This window comes from Amaranthus tricolor, chromosome 5 (genome assembly GCF_026212465.1).
Source record: "Amaranthus tricolor cultivar Red isolate AtriRed21 chromosome 5, ASM2621246v1, whole genome shotgun sequence".
Lineage (NCBI taxonomy): Eukaryota > Viridiplantae > Streptophyta > Magnoliopsida > Caryophyllales > Amaranthaceae > Amaranthus > Amaranthus tricolor.
Genome location: NC_080051.1, coordinates 26,226,031 through 26,233,186, shown reverse-complemented (window position 1 = coordinate 26,233,186; position 7,156 = coordinate 26,226,031).

Below are 7,156 nucleotides of genomic sequence, written 5' to 3'. Positions count from 1 at the left end.
GCCCGTCAAGCCTGAATAGAAATACTTCCTTCTATTTCAGTTTGTTGGTTACATTTTGATCTCACAATTTTGATTAAAAGGTAACAACAAACTGAAACAAATGAAGTAGTAAATACATAGTATTAGCTTCTATTTATACCCTAATTCATATGTTGAAATTTGTCTTTGAGTTCTTCAATTAGAATATTAATGGGCTTTACAACTTTATAAGTGGGTGAATTATTACTTACTAGTAAGAAAAAAAGCAATCTATATACAGAAAACTCTCACATATTTAAGATTTAAAATGAAAATAAAGAAATAGAGAAAGTATTAATAATATAGATAGCACATGCAAAAAGCTAAGGTCTTATATATACAAAATTTAGAAAACCAAACAAAACATGGAAGAACAAAATTGAATGGGTGGAATCTTGAACTAAATATATATTATATAGTCAACAATTAAGGCATGCATTCTTCTAGATTATATATGGAAGTTTTTGGCGGATGCGAAATTTATATTTGGATCCAAATAAATATTGTATTATATTAATTGAATACAAATATTTGATTACATCATAATTTATACAACAATATTTTGGTGAAACACTTGTTCCGCACCCATACTCTCTTCACTACTATTTTTATGTGAGTTTATGTCTCACTTATCAATCTCTCTATTTTTGTGTATATATTTTGTGATTTGAGCTCATGGCTCAATCATTTGTTTTCATGAGAGCTTCTTGCTCTACATATGATACAATTGTCATAATACTCTATTTATACTTACTATGGAACATTCTAGTAGTTAAATTAGAATTTTATCTAGATATTTCGTTTCTTACTTTACTTTCCTTCTAGTATATTTTAACTATTACTTCTTATTTAACACTAAATAGTTCTAGATAATCATCTTTTAGATTTTTCTGATTAGCTTTTGTATAGAAGTAAAATGATAGATGTTATTACCACATGGTTTTAAGCAAATTTATTGAAGAGAGGAGTGCATGGGATGTAGGGCAAAGCCATATTTGTGTTTTGTTGTTGTGTTTGCCAACATTAAAGTAAGGGCTTTAGCTTTGAATGTGAATAAGTTGCTTCCTATCAATACTTTCTATTTTGAGGTACTCCTTTATTTGTATTCTTCCTTTGCAATTGTTATATCATGTCTTCAACTTGTTCAATCATTTATGTAACAAACACGGAAAACCAACCATAAGTGTACTTAGTTATTCTCTTTATGTTATTTTGTTTTTAAATATTTTTTAATTTTTTATATATTTTTGTAAGATAAATATTTCTTGCATCTTATGGAACATAAAGTCACTTTTTAATTTATGAACAAACTTTTAGCAACAAATAAGTTAATGAAACCCTAATATCATATATTGTACATCAGAAAATTAATTGAAATAATTATAATTATTGCTTTTATGAACTACAACAAATAATACACTATTACTTGACCCTTAATCCATATTTCTATTAAATCAAAGATATTTTAAACTATATCAATAAATTTATCATCTTGTAATTATTGGACTGATTTTGAATAGTTTTCATATATAGATATAAATAGATTATTGTCAAATTTTAAGGAGAAATATATATAATCCTCTTTAGAAGGATAAATTATAAAATTTCTGTGTATAATTGCATTATCAATATTCAACGTAATCATAGAGTTGCTTAAAAAATTTATTTTTTAAACATTTGTATTACGGATTTACGATCATTATTACTCTCATTTTTTGATACAATAACACCCACTTACTATAAAAATCCTAAATTTCTGAATTAATGTGTTTTTCTTAGTACAGTTGAAAATATAAAAGATTAGACGGAGTATAAAGCAAACTCGTTAAAGGGAAAAGTATAAATATTTATCAATATATTTAACAGTTATTCATTATTTATGTGAGAGACCGTCTCTCAGAGATGATCTCAAAATAAAAAGTTCACATTCTTATTATTTTCTCTTTAATTTGTATTAATTAGGCTATATAATCCATATATCTAATGCAATTATCTGAGAAACCGTCTCATACAACAATTTGCGTATATTTAGTTGTGGGTTAGGAGAACACTAAAAATTAGTACGTAGTTGGTTAGTGAAAATAATTGGAGGTAGTTGAGATCCTACCTTTAAAACAGTAAGTTTGTTTCTTATTTTTTGTTTTAATAATACATATTTATCAATAAAGAGTCATATGACATCTACATAAGAGATAAAAATTAGCAGATACATAACAATTTTAATCAAAAATAATTTTAAATTAACACAACTACGATCGTTTGTATAAAATCTGACAATTCTGAATATCCTTTTCTACATCGTTGTTTGATACAGCCTTCTACGAAGGGGTCTTTCATTAATCTCTACCAACAAATTAACTAGAGACTAAAATTCATAACCCCAAACTCTCACGAAAAGGAAGATTAAAACCCAATATATGGGTAAAATCAACACAATGAATGGATAGAACAAATCTCCTGTAAGGAGAGGACAAAAAATTATTCTAATCATATTAAAAAAAGCTTAAAACAGAGAAATTAGAGGCTTACCATCAACCAAAAGGTTGATGATAGCCCCAAATTAACTATAGAGATTAGGATTTTTTTAAAGAGAGAAGAAAGAAAAAAAAAGAGACGTCTTGATTATCTTTTAGGCATATAAGAATGTTTTTTTGGTTCTTATTAATTATAAAAAGACAATTAATACTACAGTTAATTTAACGCTAATCAACAAATTAGTGTAACTTAAGTATTTTTGCATGCGGTGAGAATCAAACTCTATTAATTACAAGGGTGATAAAAAAAGACTTTACTTATAACGTTAACCCATGATTCTCTTGGTTATTAGTAGGTTGTTGCAATATAACAATTAATAAATCCATTTTACTTTTTTTATTGTGAATTAGTGTGAAGTTTGCCTTTGAAATATTTCATAAAAAAGAAATTTAAATATAATTTTTTTAAAAGTTAAAATATATTCATATGAAATTTTATTAGATTCGTTTTAATAAATAAATTTTAATATATTATATTTGTAGATGTTTATAATGCTTTAATTATAGTTGAAAATTTAACAAAAAAATTATAGTTGAAAATTATGCAAAAGTCAAAGGCAAACTTCCAAATGAAACGTTAACAATAACAATAATATTCTGTATAAGGTTGATTCCAATTATTATTATTATTATTCAAATTAATTTGTGATAACTGGTTAGCAATAAAGGCACCCACTTGATATGAATTGAGATTTGACTTCCTCTTTTGAGAAAATGAGTAGACACCCGTCAAAACAATAGGGAAGAAATAAAATAAGCAAGTTAATTACTCAATTGTTTATTTTTATTTGTTTATATTACTTTTTACAGCATTTTAAAAATAAATTTCAGTATCACTAAACATAAATCATATATAAAAAATTATAAAAATTTAAATAATAAAAAAATATATATATTAAGACGAAATTAAAGAGAACAACTAACAGACCGAACGGAGGGATTAATTAGTCAAAGACTAATTAACTAATCACATGCATAGAGTAGAGCATTTTACAGGTATTTGTATATAACTGAATCAGTTAGGTAGCACTTGGGCGTAATTTCTGTCCAAGACGTCGATCTTTAAATCATGGTACCATGTGCTTGTAATTAAGATTATATATATCAGACATATATAGAAATTGATTACCACTCTAAAACTATTAGTAATTGAGTGAATGCTCGGCTCTAAGTGAAACATAAAAAAAAGCTCTTCTATAACTAAAATTTTCGTTTTTTTTTTCTAATTATATATTATGTACTTTCTTTTTTTCCATCACATTAATGTCTAATAGGTGTACAAATTTAAGATTATATAATAATAAGGTACTTATGCACAAATTAAGGTTTAATAACAAGGATTAACTCAATTGGACCCTTTGATAAGCTAGGACCTAAGCAATTTCACCTCAAAACTATTGTTGATATGTGTGACTCAGACACATTGGGAAGAAGATGAACAGTGTGGATGTTTAAGGAATGGCATCCGAGTCGGTTTGGCTTGGGAAGGTCACAGACGAGTCGGCTTGTTGTGGTGACAAAAGGACGTTTTCTAGAAGGTATCGCTGAGTCGGGATGGTGCTTATTGGGAATATCTGGGAATATTGTGATTTATGTCAATATTAGTTAAATGGCAACATTATCATATGGCATTATTCTAGGATATTGGGAATATTAGTTGTATGGTAATATTATCTTGCGGTATGATTTTAGGCTAAGTTTACTTAGTTTATTAAAGCATATCCTTATATAAGGATATATGGTACACAAGCATTGATAGAAAAACATATCACAAAATATATGTTTACACATTCTTTCAGTGCTGGTGGTTGAAACGCCGAGTCGGCGGTGTGAGGGTTGTTCCAAAGTCGGTTTCTCCAGTGTACTAAACTGAGTCGGTGGTTATGAGGCTTCATGAAGAAGCCGAGTCGGCCGTGCAAGCGGGGAGTGCAAGTCGGTGGTTATGAGTTAAGAGTAGAACAAATATACATATATAAACCTTATCCAATGATTATCCTTAATAAAAATTTACAAAATTTTTTTTTTATTATATGTAGCATTTAATATAATACTATCTTTACTTTCACTTGTTTTTCTCATTTACTTTTTTTTATGTATCTAGCTCAATGCAAATTTGAAAGTCAAATAATTTTAATTGTGAGTTTATTAAATTCTAAAAGAATGATATTTAGAAAGTTTATATTAAGACGAATCTATTAAGATTTTATATAAATATGTTTTTTCATATGAATTGATGAGAAATAATAATTAAAGTTTAACATAAAAATTCATAAATTCTATTTGAGAAAAACATATCAAAACCGAAGAAATAATATTAATTAAAAATGACGAAACGGGCCATACATATCATAATAAACCTTGGTAATTATGATGAAAATGTGCTTATTTGGGTTGCATTTAGGTAAAAGCAAAGGAATGGCCAAGGAGGAAGTAAAAATATACAATATTTATTAAGGTCTAATTTGTTACATGTTTTTGTAATTTAAGATAAACACAAGTAATCAAATTTAAGCAATAGCAATATAAATTAATATTTGAAGCATTTAAATTAAGTGATTTAATAAAACCAAACACATTACACATGTTAAAATCAAGTTAGGTTCTAATCCTCGTTCTTGTATGATTTATCATGAATTAGTTCAGACACATTATACTTACACATGTCAAAACCATTTCAGATTTCAATTCTCATTCTTATAAAATTTATTCAGCCGCCAAAAAGTCTTACAATTGGCTTTTGGCTTTTGGGCAACGGTAAAGTCAATGGACAACCTTCATTCTATTATTAGGTGATAGAAATAGTAAATATACGGTGTTAATTTTTAAAAAATCGAGTAAATGTTATATGTAAATCTAGTGCTACACATAAGGTAAGTTGAAAAGTTATGATCACATTTATAATCAATAATTATTTAACATTGAATAACTCTTTTAATCTATTACAATCAATTTTTAATGTAGACGTTAACTATATCAATTCACTTGCACAAATTGTGAGAGTGAGAGGAGTTTCATATGAGAGAGTTAAAACATAACTCAACTAATATAAATTATTAGTATATGGGTTTTTTATTTTAAAATCATTTTATCAAGAATGGTCTCTCACAAGAATAACTTATTTATTTGCGCCTCTTCGCGGACCTGACTAGCGATAGGACTAGTTGGAGACATCAGATCCATTTTTTAGACTACTAGTAGTTTCTTTAGTTACCTCCCTGCCCTAGTGTCTAGTTGCTTCTTATACGTTGTTTTGTTTCTTTGTATAATTATCGTGGTTTTACTTTATTTATTTATTTTTATTTTTATTTTTTATTTTTTATTTTTTTATTTATTTATTTTTCTTTCTATTTTTTTTTCTTTTTGGTTAGATTTAGTTTCTGCTTGTGCTGTCTTTTTCTGCTAGTAGTTGCACTCTTAGGACAACGTTGCCACTTATATCTTCCTATTGCAAGGTTCTTATTATTTAGGGTAAAACCGACCACTTTCCTATAGTTCTCCCTGTGAAGGGAGTACGGGTATTGATTGTCTGTCACCTTCGCTCACCCGGACCCTGCTTTCGGACGAAATATTAGGTATGATGGTGATAATAATGATGACAAGTCATATATCAGTTTGAGAGTAAATATCACTATTTTATAATAAAAAGGTTATGGGTTCATTCCTTCGGTTTACTGTCTAATCAAAATATATTTTATATGAATCATTTGATGATATTAAATGATATTAAGTTGTAAAAAAAAAAAAAAAAAAAAAGACTAAGGGCGTGGATATTTGCAAAAAAGTTAAGGGGGGCGGCACCTTGGAACTGAGACACTTCTATTCGTTTGAAGAAACAAATTAATCAATTAATTAATTAGTTAATAGCAATTATATTACTAATTAAATCAAAGTCTATGCCACATGATAGCGTGATATTGTGCCAAGTGCAATGTTCCTAAGCATCTAACGTGTACTCTTTAGTTTAACATACAAAACTGTTTAACGACCCAATTGTTAGCAAAAAATGTGGCCGTTGGAGAAGGGAAGTGTTCCAATAAAGGTGGGGACTGGGGAATATTGAATAAGAGTACTTAGAACTTGGAAAACAAGTTAAGGGCACCCACATTCTTTCTTCATATCAATGCCTCTATTAAACACAAGCCCCTAGATGGTTTTAAACTTTTTTAACAACTCCTCGTATAAGAGCTCTTTCGACTACATAATTTTAAGTGCTAACACATATTTTCATGATTATATATATATATATATATATATATATATATATATATATATATATATATATATATATATATATATATATATATATATTAAGTTACCGTTAAAATTTTTACTTGAAAAAAGGGAAAAATAATATCCAAATCTATGATTCAATACGATGCCAAAAGACAAACAAACTAATGACCTTGATTGAGACCCTAAAATATATGATATATATTCTATCATCTTCAAATAATCAATCCAACTAAAATGTTAAAGCTTACTATCCAGATGATTCTCAAAATATGATGTATACCCTATTAAAAATAAAAACATAAATTTAGATTAATTTGTGCTTAATCAAGAGCATTGTAAATTTGCTGACTTGTAATTTGTTCAAGTGTTTA